Source organism: Eulemur rufifrons, chromosome 28, assembly GCF_041146395.1.
Source record: "Eulemur rufifrons isolate Redbay chromosome 28, OSU_ERuf_1, whole genome shotgun sequence".
NCBI lineage: Eukaryota > Metazoa > Chordata > Mammalia > Primates > Lemuridae > Eulemur > Eulemur rufifrons.
Window position 1 is genome coordinate 38741443 of NC_091010.1, and position 23172 is coordinate 38764614.

The 23172-nt window shown below is 37.7% G+C and overlaps 1 non-coding gene across 1 annotated transcript; it reads right to left on the minus strand.

The window, feature by feature from the left end:
• Positions 1 to 17273: 17273 nt before the first annotated feature.
• LOC138376740 (U8 small nucleolar RNA) lies at positions 17274 to 17393 on the minus strand. Its single transcript, XR_011231716.1, has one exon. It is a non-coding gene; the product is annotated as a U8 small nucleolar RNA (small nucleolar RNA).
• Between the last annotated feature and the right edge of the window lie 5779 nt (positions 17394 to 23172).

Below are 23172 nucleotides of genomic sequence, written 5' to 3' on the forward strand. Positions count from 1 at the left end.
TGATCACATGAGCCAACTCCTAATAATAAATATAAATATTAGCAGAACCCATATACGAGATACATAGATACATATTCCGAGGCTGGAAGTTGTAGTGTAAAGAATCAGTAAATATATACGGAAAAACTAAGGAGAGAAAAGCCCATTTTCCTGGCTGGCTTAACCTCGCTCTTCCAGTTTTCACTCACCCTCCAATCCTGGTGATTCTCACTTTTCATTCCTCCCATTGATCTTTGTCCTGCCATAGTGTTTCTTTTGACGACAGCACTTACCAGCACCTGCAATTATTATTTACATGTCTTTTACCCGGGGCCCCTCCCTGCCTGGGGGCTCTGGGAGGGCAGTAATCTTGTGACTCTTGTTCGTCACTATCACCCTCAGAGCGGTGCCCCACACATCAGCACTGAATGATGGATTGGTCGGTTGAATGAATGAATAAAAAGCAGAAAGAACTGATGTGTTTCAAGGGAAAAGCAACAGATCGCAGTGAGCCAGCTGGCAGTCAGGCAGATTTGTACTCAGATTCAACTCCACCGCTTACTAGCTATGTGTGGTCAAGTGACAACTTCTTGGAGCCTCCATTTTTTCATCTATAAATTGGGTAATGTTTCCTACCTTGGTTGTGAAGATAAAGAAGATACTTTATGTGGAGTGATTAGCACAGTACTTGTATTAGTTACCTATTGATCTATAACAAATTACCCACAAAATATTGCAACTGAAAACAAGGACCATTTATTATCTCTCTGGTCTGTGGGTCAGGAATCTGGGAGCAGCTAAGCTAGTCCTCTGGTTCTCTCATGAGGCTGCAGTAATGGTTTCAGCCAAGGCTGCAGTCATTTCCAGGCAAAACCAAGGGAGGACCCGATTCTAAGGTTTACTCATCTGGCTGTTAGCAGATTCCAGAAGATCTGCTTCTGAGCTCACTGGCATGGGCTTCTCTGAGGCACTTGTCTTATAACATGGTGGCTGGCTTCCCCCAGATTGAGCAGACCAGGAGAGAACTGGACAGAGAACTCAAGATAAGTCATAGTCTTTTGTAACCTAATTCCAAAAGTGACACCTCCTTACATTAGCCATATTTTGTGTGTTAAAAGTGAGTTACTAGGTCACTCAAGAAGAGGAAATTACACAAGGGCATGAATACCAGAAGGCAGGGAGCAGGAAGCCTTTGTGGAGGCTGCCTACCACAGTACCTGAGCATGGTACTAGCAACAGAGCTAGCATTCAATGTGGGTTTGCCACCTGCCAAGCAAAGCACATGGTACATGTTAATCTCACCTGGTCCTGTGAGGGAGGTAGAATTATTAGCCTTATTTAGTGAATAAGGAAACTGAGGCAAAGACAGGTTGAGTAATGAAAAATTCTCATAGTTTGTGTGTAGCATCCTCAGGCTGCGAAATGTGATAATTCAACTCCAGATCCCATATTCTTAACCTCAGTGCTAAATTTTCTCTCATGAAAGAAAGAGCTCAATATGTGGTACCTATTGTCATTAAATGCAAGGGCAATAGGTGTTACGAAGAATATCCAAAGAGCAGAGTAGTGGGGAAAGAACCCAGGAGATGTGTAGCTCTACTAAGAAACTGAGAAAGGAGATAACATTTCACAGCCAGGAGAAGATATAGCAGTTTACTGTGGGGTAAGTCCAGGAACCCCCATCAAGTACTGGAGACCAGGGCTATCAGGAAATCATATGTGGGTCTGACTCAGAAGGGAAAGGGCCTTGTTAAAGACAGCATCATAGCCTCAAGAGACAGGACAGCATCGTAGGCATGGATACCTGGGAAAGAGTTTTGGAGATTTAAACATCTGCCAACCTATTGTGATTTTTTTTTTCTAACTCAGGGAGGGTAGGGAGAGCTTTCAGGGTAAAAGTTTTAGCCTGAAACTCCCAGACTAATTAGTTGCTTTTGGCAAAAGCAAAAAAAAGAAGAGCATTTACTGAAATGACATGCACTCTTCCATCTGTTTCCTAGCATTTTAAAATATTGTTTCAGAAAGATCCATGACTCAAGGGCTAAGATTGTGTTACATCCCTGGAAAGGAAATCACAGCTGTGCACGTGACACCTGGCAAGTGGTCCCACCACCCAGGGCCTTGGGAACACTTGTTATCATTCTAGCAAAAATAGTCTATTAAGGAGTAAAACAGCAGCCTCTTCTTTCTAAACCAAACATGTGGTCATAACATTTGGTTAGAGGTCAGGAAACAGAAGATAAAGGTAATTTCATTTGGATTCATGCTCACTAGTTACATCCAAGAAGAGATTTTTAAAGAAAATCATAGCTGGTGGTCAGACGATCAGCCAATGATGCTAGCAGAGCCATAACAGAAATGACATACATTACTGGATTTTTCAAGGAAAGAGAAAAAATTGGTTCCTTGACTACTTTCTAACTCTGGGCCAGAAATGGAGTGGAGAAATGTGAATGACATGTAACAAGCTCTTTTTTTCTTGAGGTACAGCTCAGTTTAAGAAATGCAGTGTAATTTTTTTTTTTAATTGGAGAATGAATTATTTTGAGCGTAACTACTTTGCATTTATAAGTATTGTTTAATTTAGGAAAGGATTCTGTTAATAGTTCAGAATTCCTATTCCTCAGAATTTTGTCTTGGATCAGAGTTGAAATCATGGCCTTACACATTTTTTGAGCTGAAGGAGACATTGAAGCTCAGATCTGATAATCATGGTGTTTGTTGTTTGGGGAACAAGGACCAGGAAAGTAGACCAATTGCTGCTAGCAAAATAAAGTTTTGCTTCCCTTGATTATGTTTCTGGCTGGTCAGAAATAAGGTTGGGACAAGGAGCAGGCTGGATGTATCCATGGAGTTTGTTTCTTCCCCTAATGGTTGTGGTTTGGAAAAAAAGATGTATAAGAAAATCCTCTTTCAGGAGTTTTGCATTGTATTTGTTGGATTTCCCTCATCCTAAAGTAGCTTGAAGGAAACTCTTTATACTTGAAGAGAATCTGAGATCAAAGTTCTAGGAAAGAAGTGAGAACTCAGACTTGCTGAAAACTGGAATTCAATGGTTTTCTTTGAGTACTATTGTATCACTGGTTCATACTTCACCACCTCAGTCAGTATAAAACATCTAAATATAAACTCTTTGAGGTCAGAGTCCAGTCTACATCATCTTTGAATTCACCATTCTGCCCAAAGTGCTCAGCACATTGCTGAGAGTGTTGAATGGTAAATGAGAACACTTTCTAGTATGTCAGCAGTGAAAGCTTAGATCAGACGCCTGCAGCCTAATACTAGCACCCTCCACTTCTCACAACCTGAACAAATTATACCCAACTACAGGGTCAGAAGCATCCAAAGAAGGTTCTTTTGGAGTCCTGGTTGATCCATGAGAGCATGTATCCATTAATTACCTTTTAAAACATTTATTGAGCACTTGCATTTCAGGCACTGTCCTAGGTTCTGAGGATCAAAATATAAACAAGACACTACACCTTCCCAGAAAGGGCATCTTTCTCTTACACTAACAACATGATTAAATTTGTACAAATTCTGTTTACATCTCACTTACCAGAAATACATTTATTGCCAGAGCTATGTACATCTATAGTATCATTTATTATCAAAAGACTCCAAATAATATGCAAGCTGGCCCTGGAATTGCATCGTCATCTTTCCCTATGTGTAGGAAATGGTGAGAGCTGTTACTTTCTGAAATTATCCTGTTTTCATCTTAAATAATTTTGCTTCTCCTTTTCTTCTAATCTTCTTTGCACCTTCTCTGTATATTTTGGTCAAGCTATCCATATTGGAATAATTATTTTCAGGATAACTTTCAAATATCTTTTACAATCAATCAGTTTAGCTCAGGCAACAATGTCATGCTGGCCATGGTGCTAAATCCTGGTCCTGGATATAATGTCTTTAGATGCTGGATCTTGAGGGCATTCAAAGGTCCTGGAGAGGTTACTACAGCATTAGGATGATGGAAGGATTTGGGCTCAGGATGGTATCTACCTACCAAGCTGTAAGGTAGTATTTCAATATTTCCACAAATGTCACAGCCATCTCAGACACCAGATAAAGCATCTTCCTAGCTAGTCTCTGGCTATGGCAGAGTTCCATGTAACTCTGAACTTTAGCAAAGCTTAAGCTGCTTCCATATACTTTGCAAAATGAACCTGGTCACCCTTATAACCCACATTTCAAAGTATCCATGGTATGGACTTCTATATACTCTCTTGATTTTTTGTTAAAATGGCAATTTCTCATTTGTGCCTGCCCCAAATGGCTCCTTATTGGGTAGACATTATGGCTTCTTTGTTGTTTCTCATTCTCCCCATAATAGTAGTTTATACATTTTACACCTACTTTCATATCGGTTATGCCCATAGACCTAGTCACCATATGGATTTCCCAAACTGGCAGGGCACACGCTGAAAGTTCTAAGAAGCTGACATTTCAGTTGCTGTTATACCTTGTTCATGCAGATTGTTATTTATTTTTAAAAATAGCATGGGTTTCTTCTGGTTGTTTGGAGTAGAGGGAAGAATTAAGGAGGGCAGGGAATAACCCTGCTTGTCTTTAGCAGACAGGAGGCTCATTTTGCTGTAAAGGTTTGAGGTATACCTGGAGAAATCAGAGAGTTCAAACAGAGGCCTCCTTAGAAGGTGGCTGTTCCTGAGACATGGGGAATAGACAAGGGCCAAGGACAAGAAGACCCCCTCCCGGAGGAGATGCAGCCCGTGGGAAAGTCTACTGTGCACTCAACTGAGAAAAACCAAGAGGGAAAGAAACAATTTTGAAGAATAATAATGCACAAAACTATCTTATTTCACTTGGACTTCTGGCTTTGTTCCAGCTTAATAGTCAGTTGTAATACTAATTCATTTAGCATAATGAAAAAGTTTTTGATGACGTTAACAAAACAGAGACAGTGGGAATTATGACCTATTGAAATAAAGTAGTAACCTCTTTCTCTCTCTCCCTTCTCGTTTCTCTGTTGTTTTCTTTCTTCCTCTCTTCCTACTCCTCCACCTCTTCCAATCTTCTTTCCTTTCCTTTTTACCTCTTTCTTCTTCCTCCTCTCTCTTTATTCTCTGAAGGAAGTAAGGGACTGTTTAGTTGGCTCCCACAAGACTTAACTCATAAATGCAGTGTTCTCTGGAAATTAAATCTCATTAGTAACATGAGCATCTAGCACCCAATGCCTCTGAACAGATAACTGCAATATTTGGCAAGGTTTTCCTGTTTTCTAGCTCTGCCCATACCTCACTCTCCAAGCCCAACCCCACACATACACAAACACAACCTTCAGGTGTAAACTTAAGCTAAGAAGAAATCTAAGACTTGCTGATTTTTGGAGTACAGCACATTGTCAATGCTCTCACCATTGTTCCCCCCATTTCCTAGAATAATAACTAACATAGAGGAGGTATCCAGGGGAAACTTTCTTGAATAAATTATGACAAATTCATAAATATAGTCTAAATATAGAAAGCCTAAATGTAGACTTCCTACAGTGCCACATTTTCATGAAGAAGCTTCAGTGTTTCCTGAGCAGTTTCACAACAAAAGTTAGCTGCTTTTATCAAGTTTTATACCGCCCCTATGACTGTTTTTTTTACAACAGATCACTTATCAGTTGACAAGAGTTATACAGTGATAAGCATAAATAGCAAGGTCAGACACATTCTTTTTTTCCAGCAAATATTTATCATGTTAAACACTGTGCTGGGTGCCAGGGACAGAACTGTGAAAAAGATAGGATCAGTTTGCGTCCTCATAGAACTTACTTTCTGTTGGGTACTTAAGCTGCCCAGACTGGGAAATGAGACAGCCTCTCAGAGCTGGGTGGTTCTTTCCAGCACATAATTCAAAACTTTAATTGCTATTTGTCATGAATAGTCACTGTCTCTCTCTGGAAACTGTAGAAGTTAAGGATTTGAAGTCTAAAGTCATACCACATGTACTTCTAAGCATTTAGCACATCTAATGCATTTAGGAAGATGGTCTTCTCTTTCTCCTAGAATCAATGTCACTTCCTTATATCTGGTAAGTGCTGTTATATGCATCTTAACTTTTTAGTCCATAGAAGAACAAGTGAGAACTTGGAATGTACTCCATTTTTAAATTGTCTTCCAGTTGTCTTAATCCCAAGGTTCAGACAACTGTTCTATATTCAGTAGAGTGCATGATATGCATTATTTTTTTCCAGAAGCAACATATATTTGCATTGTTCATACCACACGCTTAGAGCCAGTTTGCTCTGTAAACAATTGCTGACATGTGAAAGGCAGCTCATGGGTGTGGTTCATGCCCTGGAACACGGTCAAGTATCTGCCCACACAAGGCTGGAAATGGCTCATGGTGGGTCTGAAACCACTGTGCAATCTGTCCCTGGGCCATCTCAGAACCAGGCCTTCCCCACGTAACTGTCTGTGTGAGGAACACACAATGAGCCTTGGCTTCAGTTCTGACCAAAACAAGCAAACAAAAGTCATTACTGGCAGAATTGTTCATGGCATTATTGAACTAAAAGAGGGCATCCAAGATTAAAAGGATGGAAGCATTGAGACTGAAAAGAAAAAAAAAATTGGAGAAGGGGGAGCCTGCAGGTCAGTAATCTAATGTCAGAGCAAGGAACCCCTCCAGGAGAAGTCCGCCCACCAAAGGGGGACAGGGGATGTCATTGTGGAGGCAGAGCTGCAAGAGCTCAGGACTGGGGCCCAGAACACCGAGCATTTTTCAAAATTCTTGTACCCTGACAGAAAATGGAAGATCATGGCTGTGTACAGAAAGAGTGGAAGCAGGCTAGAAAATAACTTAGATAATTTGTATTGATAATGTGACTTGCTCTAGGAAAAATTCTGCTTTCAATGTTCCATTCTCTTACTGAACCTCCAAGACAAGACCTCTCCTGTCTTCTCCCCTTTCTAAGGCACATATTCCCATCATAATCACACAGAAAAGTCTCTTAATTAATTTTTGTACCTTTGCCTTGAGTTCTTGAATGTGATTAGAAATAGTGATGAAAGGACAGAATATGAATAATTGTAAACATTCATGGGATGGAGATGAATGGTGATCTCAGTCATTCGGATGCTTAAACAAATCTAGATTTTTGTCTCCCTGCTAAGAAAACATTCGAGATGATTTAGCATATTTTCCATTTTCCTCCATGTGTAGAACATGTAAACATTTGCACATATTAACCAAATTCTTTTTGAAGAAATGGAAAAACTTACCCTCCAAAATCAAGATTCCTAAAATACCTAACCCCTAAATCTAATTTTAATTTCTAAGTTCCCAAAGAGAATTTTCTCCCAAATAAATTTGTTCAAATAAATATCTTGTGATGTTCCATCCATTTAAAGAAGCATGTGATGAAAAAGTTGCTTGATGTGCAAGTTTTAAAGAGACCAGACTTCTTAATTCTCTGACAAAAACACAAATAGGTAAGTAAATAAAAAAGGAAGATAAAGCTGCATTCAGTGAACCAGTGGACCTCAGTCTTATACTTGAGCATTTCTGTTGCTCTGAAAGCTTGACCTAATATGCCGTATGGGGTAAACATTAGGAGACTTAAAACACTAACATCAACTAATGTTTCTTGGCTCCTTCAGTAATGTTCCAAATGAATGTCTTATGTGCCTCTATTATAGCACACGACACATATCTTATAGCTATTTGTATATGCATACGGCAGGAAGATATTCCAAAGTACTAATAAATGTGTTTCCATTCTCCTCACCTCCTCTCCCTCAGTATCCTGAAGTTGTCACAGTCCTATCCTTGTTCAGCACATCATGTGTAACCCATTGCCTTAGGGTAAGGTCACAGAGCCAAACCACAGAAGCACATCTCTGGGCTGTGAATTTAAACACTAAGGGAAAGGGGTAAAATTGAAAGATCTGAAGAATAGGGGAACTTTCCTCCTTTCCCTAACATCTCCTAGATCAAGAATGGGAAATGGGGAGAGGAGAGAGATTCTAAGAAATGGGGAGAGAATAAATGGAGAAGCCTGTAGTCAACATGAAGAGACAATCCACCTTCCTGCAACTAAATATCGCCAGTTGCTAACACCGGAAAACTTCATGGGGGTTGAGTTCAAAGCCATCAACTTTAGGATCTCCATTTGAGGGCACTGCATGAGGAGTTGTGGTGCTACGTGGGTTTTCCTTCTCATTGCACTCCTCTGAGAAGCATCCTTGAGTAGTGGCCAGCACCTCATCTGCTGGCCATCCTACAGAATGAATGCCTATCTTTGTTCCAAAACTTTGCTTAGGACCAACCTCCTGTGGACAGCTCTTTATTCAGTGGCCCAAGGCATTCGTAAGCCATCCATCTCTTATCTTTTGGATACTTAGATTGGAGTTGGTATTGTAGGAAGAAAATTATCTCACACCTAAACAATTTGCGAATAAACGGACACTTGTGTTTCAAGTCACTTCTGGTATATTCTACTCTTTTGGTAATTTCTTCATTTTGTTTACATTTTCAAAGTTGTTCACTTACAATTATTAATAATATCACCTTATCTTTTTAACTCTGCTGTATCTGTAGTTACATATTCTCATTTTTTCATATTACTTATGTGTGGTTTCTCTATATTTGTGTGTGTGGTTAATCTTGTCAGAATTTGGTCTATTTCATTAGTGTCTTAAAAAAACAATAATTTTTTGCTTTTTTTGTTCTTTTCTATTGTATCTTTATTTTCTATTTCATTGATTTCTACTGGTATTTTCATTTTATCTTTCCTTCTATTTTTGGTGGTTTATTTTGTCTTTTTTTTTTCTTGTTTCTTAAGGGGAACACTTAGCCCATAATTTTAAATTCTTTCTTTGGCTTTGTAATACAATTATTTATGGTCACATATTTGCCTCAAAGCATCATTTTTTTCTACAGCCTACAAAATTTATTAGTCTTTTTAAATTAGTATATAGTACTAAGCCTTTTGAAATTTTTTAATAATTTCTTTTATAGTCCATGAATTACATACAAATTTATTTTCTAAATAATATGTGCGGTTTCTATATTAACATATTAAAATGTATTTGTAACTTATGCTGTGATCAAAAATTATGGTCTACATGATATCTATTCTTTGAAATTTGTTGAGGCTTTGTTTATAGGTTAGTGCATGATCAATTTTTAAATGCGTTCTATGTGTCCTTGAGAAAAATGTATTTTCTCTGTCAAATATAGAAATCTACATGTGCCTAGTAGGTCAAGGATGGTTTTTATATTACTTAGATCTTCTATATCTTTGCTGTTTGATGTTTCTAACTTATTAATAATTGAGAGTGATATACTGAATCACCATTGATGGTGAGTTGATAATTTTATTCTTGCAACTTTACCCATTTTGCTTTATATATTTCAAGACTATTTTATTAGATGCCTACATGTTTAAGATTGCCGTATATTCTTAGTGATTTAAAACTTTCATTTTATATAGTGATGGTCTTCAGCACTAATAATATTTTTATTATAAAGTCTATTTTGTCTGACACAAATAGAGTTCTATCAGCTTTTGGGGGGCAGCTCCAGCAGTTTAAGATCTCACCCATACCCCTAATCCCCTGCTTTTGGAAAGAACTGTTTTGGAAATAATCACACAACAAGTGCATGTACACACACACACACACACACAGAGTCACACACACACACACACTCATATACAGACAGACACATACCTTCCCAGTGAGTTTCCTGGACCAATGAATTTTAACTCTGGAAAATTATAAGAGCATTTGAAATGAACCACACCAGGTGGATTTATGTTGTTCTTGTGCTTTCTTATTCACATTATTCCCCTTCCTTGTCTAGAAATGAAATGCCCTTAGTACCATTCTATGCTATTATCTAGTGCCGTATAACTCTCACATGTGTATGTTCCAATTCTCCACCTAGACTTTTTAACAGGAATTTTAGATAGCCAACTTCTATGTCCTGATATTCTCCATAAATCGTGTCATAATTATACGAACATATGTTCCCTTCTCTGACCATGCTTCAGGCTGCCAGTACTGTCTTCAACCAGAGATTGCTCCAACTTCTGCTTCTTTGAATTGTACTTTTTTTCCAAAAGACTTTCCTCTCTCCATTCTATTGGTTTTGTGCCTAGAAATTCACTTTATTCCCAGCTATTTTTTTATTGCATTTATTTCATTTTCTAATTTTGAAGATAATATTTTTCTATTATAAAATTATATAAATGATGAGTAATATAAATAAAGGTATTTTAAATCCAGAAAGAAGATTAATATAACCAGCAGTCACACCTCTTGGAGACTACCATTACTAATATTTTGCTGTATCCCCTCAGTTATTGAAATATAAAATTTTTTTCTACATTGTGCTTTATGACTTCCTTCTGAAGATTATAAGTATTTTCTCATGGCAATAACTACTTTAAGGACATGTTTTTATGTTAGCATTTGCTTGTAATTCTTTTTCAGTCATAGGTTGTACTGGAAGTTATTTAGTCTATGCTCTATTCTTGGACATTTGAGTTGTTTCCAATTCATTGATATTACGAAAGAATGCTAATCAGAACATTCTTATAAATTCTTTCATCCTTCTCTGATTGGTTCCTTATGTCAAAGTCTCAGAAGCAGATTTTTCCCAAATTGTTTCTTGTTTCCATCTCACTGCAATGGTATGTTTGGATCACTCCCTTTAACAAATGATGACCAACTTAGACTTCTACAATACTGTATCCCAGCTAGAACCCATGGCTCCCCCAGGCCTCTGCCTGGGCAGTCAGAAGAGATACATAGCAGATGCTCCTTTAAATTTTATCCATGTATAAGTCTTTCTGTGGTCATAAATGTAGCCTATCCATTTATAACATCAAATTCACAGTGAGAAACAGTGAGAAAAGATCATCTATAACCTTCCCTGGCTAGCACCTAGTAAGATGGGAGCACTTCCCACTTTAGCTTCAGTCATGTTGTGCCTGGGTATAAAAACCACAGTGAAACATCATGACTTCACGATAATATGAAGCATTTGGAACTCATTTTTTTTTTTTTTATCTAGGTACAACTGCTGGCATTTCCTAATGCCATATCTATCCATAGTTAAAATTTGGGCTGAGCCTTAGGGAAATTTTAAAAAGACTAGATTCACCTTTTGATTCTTCCACTGTTCCGAGATGCAGGCTTGAATAGCTTGGATACATGACAGCGCATTTCATAGTTTCCCATCTGGGGCCAACTGGAGCCTATAAGCAATCTTCTGTGACTAATTAATCTCTGGGGCAGAGGTCTCTGACCATCCACTTCAGCTGCACTCCCACACGACACCCCTAAGTTTCTGCTGTCTATGTTAAGGCAAACCTGGGACATGAACACATGTTAAACTATAGAACAGCAGTAATGACAATAGTTTCCATTTGTCAAGTGCTTCCTTATTCCAAAAGCTGCACTCTATAGGCCATGTCCTTCAGTACGCTCATGAGGTGAATATTATCATTTCCTCCATTTTACAAGCGAGAAAACTGAGGCCAAGTCAGGTGGGTAGTTTACTATAAGACTCTAACGTAGGAGACATAGTTAAGATGGGAGTAGAGATGTGGAAACTCTCAGCTCACAGCCCATGTGGAAACCATGGACTTTCACTTTCCATGGGCACAGCAGCACAATGCATGACATAGAAACTGAGAGGACTAAAGACAGAACTTTGAGTAACATCAATATTTCCAGGGCAGGAGAAGAAAGATGAATCAACAAAACAATGGTCTGTTTAGAGGAGAACCTGAAGATAATGACAGAGGACAAGTGATTTTAAATAACAAAGAAGATGTCAACAAATATCACTGAGTGCCACAGTACTAATACAAGGCCTAGAATATGTCTGTTATTCCAATGTCCATCAGTAGGAAAGTGAATATTGACACAATGGACTATTTATTACACAGCAGTAAAAATTAATAAAATCAATTCATATGCAACAGTATGCATGAATCTTGGCAATAGAATATTAACTGAAAAGAACAGTTTCTAGAAAAATTATATATATAGCATAATGCTCTTTTTAAAAAAACGTTCAAAGCTATAATAAAGGAGTGAAAACAACATTTAGTACAATGATTTACTTTGTTAAAGGGAGTTGGGGGATGAAATGGGGGTTTTGGCATAGTTAGGTATAGGTAATTTTTGAGGCTTTAGCTTTTATTTCATGGGTGTATTTTAATAATATGTTATAAAAACTAACTAAAGGAAAATGGGCCTTTGATGATCAATAATGAGTGTGGTATGAAACAAGGATTATGACTGATCCAATTCTGTGCATCCAAGGAAAAAGAAAGAAGGGAAGAAAAAGAGAGAGAAAGAAAGAGGGAGGAAAGAAAGGAAAAGTCCCTTGGGTTAAGCTGTCAGAAAGTTAGTTACCGGTGCCCTTTAGTAATAATTTCAGAGGATTCCAGAAGCAGAAGACAATTTGCAGTGTAGAAAATGAAATCAAAGTCTGCTTTTTTTTTGAAAGCTCGGTTGGGAAGTAAAAGGAAAAGGCGGATGTTGAAAGGAGAGCACAGAACAGCCTTGCCATCTCTGGGCCAGACTTCCCGGGCCCAATTCCTAACTCTGCCATTAATAAGCTGCATGACTTTGGGAAGGTTCCTTGACTTCTCTGTGTCTCAGATTTCTCAAACATAAAACTGGGAAAGGTGATGTTTAATAGGGTCATTCTGAGTATCAAATAAGTTATAAAACACTTGGAATAATACCTGACACAAAACAAGCACCTTATATGTGTTTGCTAAATAAGCATAGCTACAGGAAATGCAGAGTAAAAAGAGTTTTTTAAATTTTAGAATGAAAAATGTTGGATAAAAAGTTAACTATAGAAGAGAAATGAAGTAATTAATGGGGTAAAGTTCGAGAAGAGATAGGCAGGAATAGAGTCTAAAGGACAGATAAAGAGATTTTCCTGGACAGGGAGAAGACCAGAACTTATCCTGAGAATACAGAAAAAAAGGAGTTAGTGATGAATGCAGGAGTAGAAAACTTTAATGGGGGAGTATAGGAGACAGGAGCTGAGATAGACAGTTTCTGTCTGATGGACTCTATGGTTGTTGTTATGCAAAAGACCAAGTGTGTAGAGAACTTGAAGGAAGAATTGAGCACCTGAAACATCCATCACCAGGAATGGTAAGGAATGGGAGAGCAAGTGTATTAGGAGCACACATTCACGCACACTCACACACACAGAGGATCATGAAGTGGTGGTGAATATACAGCTCAAATTGGATACAAGCAATCATAATAATACCAATGTCCACAATCACGTGTGTGTGTGTGTTTCAGTAAGTGGCTAACAAAGGAGAGAAAGCAAACAGTTGGACAGCAACCAGGTTCGGTACTTGCAGGCTGGATGTTTAGGGAGGGAAAGGGAGCTGAAATGTTGGAGATTCCGACAGGAGAATGGAATGGCTAAAACGATGCAGCAAGCAGAAGGCCTGCACACCTAAGGCAGGAGAGGGGTGGCATCTGGGGAGAAAAGGCAGCTGCAGAGGGACTAGAAATCTCAAATTGCTTAAAATGAGGTCTGTGAATAAGGGAGTTGAGGGAGAAGAGGCTATCACCAGAGAGCAGCATCCTAGTTTCTGCCATAGAACATGTTGAGTTGGTGTAAAGAACAGATGTGACCATAGGAACATAGAGCAGAATGGAAACAAAGGCCACCACAATAGTGTAAATCACAGAGTTTTGAAGTGAGGAAGCGGCTTCTGCAATTCCACTCCCATCTCAGGTACACAACAGGGGTCTCTACCCTGACTAACAGCTGGGTGCCAGCTACTTGCTGATAGCAGCTGTGGTGGCAGAATGGACTTGCCTCATTGAAATAGGGATTGTTTTTTCTATAACAAAACAAGGTTTTGCAATCCCAAGAAAGTGGAGTGAGACCTTCAGACCGCTTGGGTGAGGACAGCTAGTGATGCAAGTCAAGGACGTCGGAGGAGCAGCTGGAGAACCGCAGAGGGCACAGCAGTGAGTCACGGCAGCTCTTCATTGCAGGCCACCAGGATGTCCCCACCCACCCTCAGCCTTGGTGCCAGAAGTCCTCAAAATGTCCAAGAAGAGGACTCGGTCCCAAAGGCAGCACCACTTAGGGCAGACTGCATTCTCCCTCCCTAAGCGTTTCTGGAAATGTGGGAACAAACATTTTCTCTAGTTTCCGGAAGAACATTCTAAGTCTAAACCGCTTTAGGTCTTGGGAGATGCTGATGTCAGAGACTTTTATTTTCTCCAGCCACTGGAACTGATTCAAATCAGCGCAAGCTTTTTGCTAATCTTTTCCTTGAACATAAGAGATCAAATCTCTTCAACATTCTTGTCTCCACCCAGCTATACTACGCAGCTCTCATGGACAGATGTTTTTGGTTCCGGTTTGTTCAAGTCAGTAATTATAATGGAACCCTGCTCTCTTAAAGGCACAGCCTATTGCTACAGAGCGCACAGGTTGTGGACCCCCTCAAGGAGACATAAGAGGAGAGAGAGGATGAAGAGGAAAAGCAATAGTTTATAATTCTGTGCAATAGAAAAATATGGATCCCAAATTCAGATATGCCTCTGAATTTGAATCCTGGTAGTTTTACCATCTTAGGAAATTAACCTTTTTGAGCCTCAATTTCTTATCTGGAAAGGAAGACATTAATACACACTTTATAGAATCGATGGCAGGGTTAATCATGATAACATATATAAATTGCTGTATCTGATAGAAGGAATAAGTTCTGATGATCTATTGCACAGCACTGTGACAGTGATACTTTAGTTAATAACAATGTTTTGTGTATTTCAAAATAGCTAAAAGAGGGGCTTTTAAATATTCTTCACTAGCCAGAAATAATAAGTATTTGAGGTGATGGATATGCTAATTAGCCCAGTTTGATCATTCCACAATGTATATTTGTATCAAAACATTACATAATACCCGATAAATATAAACAACTGTTGTCACTTAAAATAGAATTTGAATTTAAAAATAATAGATGATCAGGTAATGAGTCCGCATGCTCCCCTCATATTACATTTTTTGCTTATATAAGTGTCATGTCCTTGGGACTGTTGACTGTGTAGAACATAACATGTCTGCTGATATTCTGCTATTAAATTCCTAAGAATATAAAAAACTTTTACTTTTTTCCCTGTGCCTTGATTTTCATAATCTTCCACCGTTACTTCCCCGTTGACTTCTACCTCCTTATATGACTCTCCATCTCCTGTCTTTAGTTGGGATGACAAGATTTTTGGGATACTCTCCTGTTGGACCTCCAACAAGAATCATGTCAGTCAAACTGCTGTATTGCACACCTGAGGGTTTTTGAATGATTCATTCTTTTGGAATTACCTTCACACACATAACAAATGCGTGTTGATATAAGACCGGTTTCTTAAAATATGTGATCTTATTCCTTTGGAAATCTGAGCCTTATATATCCAAACAAATATATTTTCTTATTTTGACTAATTATCCTTCAGATTTCCCCAATAACACATTAAAAACTTACTAAAACAGTAGTTCTCAAACTTTGCTGCACATTGGAATTGCCTGAGAACCTTTAAGAAATACAGATTTCTCTTTGCAACTTTCAGACATTGTGAATTAATTGGTACAGGGTGTGACCTGCGAGTTAGGATTTTCCCAGATGACGAATGTACAGCAAAGTTTGGAGACTGCAGTTTGAAGCTAATATCTGCCCAAGAGCCATCACAGAAAAGATGCTTATATCTGTACATGTGTGTTTATATTAGCATTACTCAGCTTGAGCTCACTGATTCATTCAATAAATGTTTGCATAAGACATTGGGTGATAAAATGTTGCTAAAAATGTATTATTTTTAGGAGTACTAATCCATCTGTGGTTTCTTTCATAATTAGGGAAAACACCTTAATTCAAGATGAAACATAAAATTTGTTAATCAAGTGAAAGATTTTTTTTTTTTAGTGAAACGATAAACCTTACAAACTATACGACAAAATAGCCTGTTATTTTCTTTTAAATTTTTCTCTCTTACGATACTCTGCTTTTAGCCATATACAAAAGTACAAAGCCAAGTCAAGTAGAGGGGAGTGTGTGTGTGTGTGTGTGTGTGTATTTTTGCTCAGGGATGGCCAGGCTTACTTATGGCTTGTAAAAGCTATAGTGACACACTTCCCAGTTTCCGCCTTCTCTACCCCTCTCTACTTTCTCCTCTGTTACTCATTCTCAATCCCCTTTCACCTTTCATTTCTCTCTGCTTAATCCCCACTCTTTGTTGAAAACGCAGAGTATTCATCATGCACAAGACTACGGAATGGGCACCCACATCTTTCAGATTTGTTTATTGGCTGAGGGTGTGGTTACAGAATAAAGTGCTGAAAGGAAATGGCTTTGGCGCCAGAAGGACCTGCTAATTTAAAAATGTGATATTTGTCTTCTAGTGCCTGAATTATTTCAGTTAACATCATGTCCTCCAGGATCATCTGTGTTGCTGCAAATAACAAGATTCCATTCATTTTTGTGAATGAATATTTCATTGTGTATATATACTACATTCTCTTTATCCATTCATTGATGAAAACATAGGTTGCTTCCATATATTGGCTATTGTGAATAATGCTGCAATAAAATTAGGACTGCAGTTATTTCTTCAACGTACTGATTTCTTTTCTTTTGAATATACACGCTGCAGTGAGATTGCTAGATCATACAGATCTATTTTTAGTTTTTTTAAGGAATCTCCACACTTTTTTCTATAGTGGCTTTATCAATTTACATTCCCACCAACAGCAACAAAGTATTTTGGTTGCTTGGTCTGGTGTTGTTAGGAAAGGAAAAACCAGGAGAGCTTAAATTTTGGCATATAAGATGAGCCAATGAAGAGTTTGAGAAACCACCAGCAGGAAGCTACCATTGTGTTTCTAAGAGTCTACTTCTATTCAGCTGCCTAGATTTGGGGCTACATATCAGCAGTTTGATATTTAGTTTTTTGGTTGAAGGATCTTTCATTCTCTAGTTCTGGGAAAACTTGGCTTTATTGCAGAACAAAATATTTTCTTGGTACTAACTTCCTCTGTACTAAGAATTTTTTTCTTTGTTTAATCAAGAATATGTGACCTTTCATTTTAATTATCAAGAATGGAACAAATGATTTTCCAACTAAATGCAAATCATTTAGGTTTCAAAGAAGGAACTTGGACTATTTATAAAAGCAGTTATACACATCCAGAGCCACCTTTTGCCATTCATACAAATCTGTAGGCTAATCCTTAACATTCCCTGTCTGGAAAGAAAAAACAGAGAAAATTATCCCAACAGCAATATCTATTTTTTTAATTACACAGAGACATTAATCATGTATCATGCAAACTCCAGTTATCATGTTCTAATCTATCCTTCCAAAAGGGAAACAAGTAATTACCCCACCTAATGATACTAATTAGTTTTCTGTTTTTTAAATTATTTTTATTTCAAAACATGAAGGGGGTATAAATGTTTTTGTTACATGGATACTGCTTTGGAAAAACAGTCCCCAAACCATGCTTTCCTGTAAACTCCACAGCAATCCACACAGAAGAGGACTTCTGTGGCCTAAGGTGGGGTTTTCCCCACACACCAAGCAGGGGACACCAGCTGGGTGTCCTCTAATTCAATCCCTATACTATCTACCCGGAGATAGTGTCTGATCCTACAGGGTGAGGGCTCAGTCCCCAAGACTGCCCCCGCCCCAGACACCAGTCACAGGTCCGAGCCTCTGGAGCTTCTGACCGATCAGCTTCAAGTTGGGGTTACCATGATCCCTTCCCTCTTTGGGTTTGGTTAATTTGCTGGAGTGGCTCACAGAACTCAGGGAAACACATTTACCGACTTATTATAAAGGATATTACAAAGGATACAGATGAAGAGATGCAGAGAGCGAGGTATAGGGAAAGGGGCACCCTCCTTGTGCGCACCACCTTCCAAAAGCCTCCTTGTGTTCAGCTACTCAGCTCCCTGAGCCCAGTCCCCTTGGGTTTTTATGGAGGCTTCATGACATAGGCATGATTGACAACCACGTAGAAATGTAATTAGACAAAAACAACATGGTTTAAACCCAGCAAGGCCTGCCTGTTCAGATTCTCCCTGGCCTCTCTGTGTAGCATTCCTTCTTCCAGGTTATGGAGAAGGACCCTTTCTGGAATGAGGATTTTTTGACCTACAGCTGGATTAGAATCCCACCTTAGGCAGGTGAAAAGGGGACAGGAGAAGGTCAGAGAGAGAGATTCTGTCTCCTAAGGCCTAAAGCACCCCAACATTATAACAAGGACCATGGGAGTTATGAGCCAGAAACTATGGATGAAAAAATATATATATTTTTGTGTATATGTATATACAAATATATATATATATATATATATATCATAACACCACAGATACCTTGTATAATACTTAAGTTGGAACATTCAGTGCATCTGTCATGTCACCAGAATAGTGTTCATTGGACCCAATAGGTAAGTTTTTGCCTCCCATCCCCCACTCACCATCCCCTCTTCTTGGTTTCCAATGAACTTTACATCTCTTTGTGCCCATGTGTCCCCATCGCTTAGAGAGTATTATTAGAGAGTACATATAGTGTTTGTTTTTCCATTCCTGAGATACTTCATTTAGGATAATGGTCTCCAGTTCCATCCAAGTTGCTGCAAAAGACACTATTTCATTTCTTTTTATGGTTGAGTAGTACTCTATGGTATTTATACATCACATTTTCTTTATCCACTCATGAACTGATGGGTACTTAGGTTGAGTCCACATCCTTGCAATTGTGAATTGTGATGCAATAGACATTCAAGTGCAAGCGTCTTTTTGATAAAATGACTTCTTTTCCTTGGGTAGATACCCAGTAATGGGATTGCCAAATCAAATGGTAAGTCTACATTTATTTCTTTGAGGAATGTCCATACTGTTTTCCATAGAGGTTGTACTAATTTGCAGTCCCACCAACAGTGTATAAACATTCCTTTCTCTCTGCACCCACATCAGCATCTATTGTTTTTTTGACTTTTTAGTAGCCATTCTGACAGGGGTATTCTGAGATTGGTATTCTCAGAGTGGTATCTGAGAGTGGTATCTCAATGTGGTTTTAATTAGCACTTCCCTGATGATTAGTGCTATTGAGCATTTTTTCACATTCGTTGGTCAAATATACTCGACCAATGAGGTGAAATATCCCTACAAGGAGAACTACGTATCACCAATGAAAAAATCAAACAACCCTATCAAAAAGTGGGCAAAGGACATGAATAGAAATTTTTCAAAAGAAGACAGAAGAATGGCCAAAAACATATGAAAAAATGCTCAGCATCTCTAATCATCAGGGAAATGCAAATCAAAACCACAATGAGATATCACTTAACTCCAGTGAGAATGGCCTTTATCAAAAAGTCCCATAACAATACATGTTGGTGTGGATGCGGAGAGACAGGAACACTCATATACTGCTGGTGGGACTGCAAACTAGTGCAGCCCCTGTGGAAAGCAATGTGGAGATACTTTGAACAGATTCAAGTAGACCTACCATTCGATCCAGCAATCCCATTATTGGGCATCTACCCAAAAGAACAAAAGTCATTCTATAAAAAAGACATCTGCACCCGAATGTTTATAGCAGCACAATTCACAATTGCAAAGATGTAGAAACAACCCAAATGCCCATCAATACATGAGTGGATTAATAAAATGTGGTATATGTATACCATGGAATACTACTCAACTACAAGGAACAATGGTGACCTAGCACCTCTTATATTATCCTGGATAGAGATTGAGCCCATCCTTTGAAGTCAGGTTTCACAAGGATGGAAAAACATGCACCACATGTACTCACCATCAAACTGGTACTAACTGATCAACACTAAGGTGCTCAAGTGGTGGTGATGCTCACTGGGTGCGGGTCAGGTAGGGGGTGTAGGGGGTGGGAGGGTTTTGATGTTGTGCTTTATATTATTTCGTGTTTATGGCTAAATGTTTCAAAGTTAAAACTTGAGGATAGAGAAACCCTTATGCCACCAGATTGTAAGCTTTCGTAGAATAATGTCTACAGCTTATTCAACTTTGTGGGCTCAACCTGGTATAATGCCTGCCATAACATCATGACCCAAAATTGTTTTTAGTTTTTGTTTGTTTTTATTGAATTGAAACTAATTTAGAGAGTAACATTGATGGAAAAATCATTGGATTTAAATTGCTGTAGTCCTTCAAGATTTCCTAGAAGTTTTTTATTTTATTGCACACACACATGCACACACTCGTTAATGTAGGATAGTTATTAAAGTATTCCATTTTATGACTTGGATTTGTTAAACTAGTATGGTGAATTGTTTATCAGATTAGGATATCCCACTCCTATTTCCTGCATTTCCACACCTAATTGCTTGGAACAATTAGCAGTCTAATTCTCTTTCTTTCCTGTAAGAAAGAGGCATAATTTGTTTCTGTTGGTTCCTTTTCCTGCCATACAACCACTCCTAGTGTAGCTGGTCTTCAGCCAGTCCTAGACAAAGTCTTTCCAGTCTTCAAACTTTCAAGATGTGAAACTTTGAAACTTATAAGAAAAAAAAATTTCTCAATGTAAGTAAGTTAATACTATACATATGAGAGTTTCTCTAAAAATTCAAAAGAGCAATGAGGTCATTAGGTGTGTGCCTTTGTTCTAAGAGAGTCTCTTTGCATGTATTGTGATTGTGGACTGTGAAAGAAATTCTTTTAGTGGTAACGTCAACATATGCAAATTCAAATTTTATTACTTAATTTAAAATAATATTTTTTAAGCAGAAAGCAAATCCAGGGTATTAAAGGGATGCAAACTTTAATGAAGTGCTTTTATCTGTCAAAAAATGTTATTTTAATAATATAGTATTTTTACATTCCCAAGAAGGATAACTTTTACAAAAACCCACAGGAAGTGGATTGTTTTTCCTCCAGTAATAAAAGTTCAAATGAGTTAATCTTTGCACGTGCCTTGTGCAGGTGACAGCCACTCCATAAACTTTCATTCTCAACCCTCAACTCTTCTTAAAATTGACTAAGGTAATAGCAAATAATTATTGGACACTTAAACAGTGACAGGTATTATCCTATGCTCTTTACATAAATTTTCTCATTTAATCCTCATAAGAACTCTGTGAATTAAGTACTGGCTTATCTCCATTTTAGACATTTGAAAGTTGAAGCATCTAGAGATTTATTGCTCATTATCACACAGCCAGTAAGTGGTCGACCAAGAATTTGCACTCAAATCCATCTAGCTCCAGAATTTGTGCTTTTCTTTTTAAGTTCTATTTTAATTGACAAATGATAATTACATATTTTTATGGGATACAATGTGATGTTGCAATACATGTGGAATACTCAAATCAGACTAATTAGCATATCCATCACTTCAAATATTTGTCTTTTCTTTGTGGTGAGGGCATTTAAAACCCTCCTTTTTAGCTATTTAGAAATATATAATACATTATTATTAACTATAGTCACCATGCTGTGCAATAGATTGCCAGAATTTACTTTTTCTATCTAACCAAAATTTGGTACCTGTTGGACAATGTCTCCCCTTTCCTTGGATCTCTCCACCCCCGGTCTCTGGTAACCACTATTCTACTTTTTATATTCTACTTCTATGAGTTTAACTTTTTAAGATTCTACGTATAGGTAAGATCATATGGTATTTGTCTCTCTCTAGACCTGGTTTGTTTCACTTAACATAATGTCCTCTAGGTTCATCCATGATGTCACAAATGACAGAATTTCTTATTTTTTTATGGCTGAATATTATTCCATTGTGTATATATATCAAAATTTTTTTTAAAAATAACATTCATCCATTAATGGACACTTAGGTTGCTTCCATGTCTTGGCTATTGTGAATAATGCTACAATGAACATGGGAGTACAGACATCTCTGATTTTAATTACTTTGGGTATATACCCAGAGATGGGATTGCTGGATCATACAGTAAATCTATTATTAGTTTTCCAAGATGGCTGTACTAATTTACAATACTACCAAGAGTGTACAAGGATTTTCTTTACTCCACACCATTGCAAACTTGTTATCTTTTATCTTTTTGATAATAGTCAATCTAAGTGGTAGGAGGTGATATCTCAATGTGGTTTTAATTTGCACTACTCTGATGATCAGAGTTATTGAGCATTTTTTCATATATTTCTTGACCATTTGTATGTCTTTATTTGAGAAATGGTCCTTTGCCCATTTTTTTATAGGGTTGCTTATTTTCTTGTATAGAGTTGCTTGAGTTCCTTGCATATATGTTGGATATTAGTCCCTTATTCAATGTATGACTTGAAAATATTTTCTCCCAATCTGTAGACTGTCTCTTGACTCTATTGTTTCCTTTGCTGTACAGAAGCTTTTTAGTTTGACACAATCTCATTTGTATTTTTGCTTTTGTTGCCTGTGTTTTGGAGTTCACATCCAAGAAATCACTGCCATGGAGCAATGGAAAATCTCCATGGCATTGGTCCATAAATTTTTTCATTTAATCCTCATAAGAACTCCGTAAATTAAGTACTGGCTTATTTCCATTTTAAACATTTGAATGTTAAAGCATCTAGAGATTTATAGGTTGCCCATTATCACATAGCCAGTAAGTGGTTGACCAAGAATTTTTACTCAAATCTATCTAGCTCCAGAATTTATGTAAAAATTTATGGACCAATGCCATGGAGATTTTTCCCTATGTTTTTTTTTTTTCCAGTAGTTTTTCAGTTTCAGTTGTTTCATTTAAGTCTTTAATCTATTTTGAGTTGATTATTTTATAAGAGATAAGATAAGGGTCCATTTTTATTCTTATTCATGTTACTATCCAGTTTTCCCAACACCATTCATTCAAGAGACTGTCCCCATTGTGTGTTCTTGTCAGCTTTGTTGAAAATCGATTGACCATAGATATACGTCTTTATCTCTCAGCTCTCTATCCTATTCCATTGATTGATGTGTCTGTTTTTATCCTGTTGTTTTGATTACTATAGCTGTGTATTATATTTTAAAATCCAGTAGTACAATGCCTACAGCTTTGTCCTTTTTAGTTGAGATTACTTTGGCTATTTGGGGTCTTTTGTGGTTCCATACAAATTTTAAGGTTGTTTTTCTATTTCTGTGAAGAATGACATTGGAATTTTGATTGAATTTCAGATTTAATTGAATCTGAAGATTG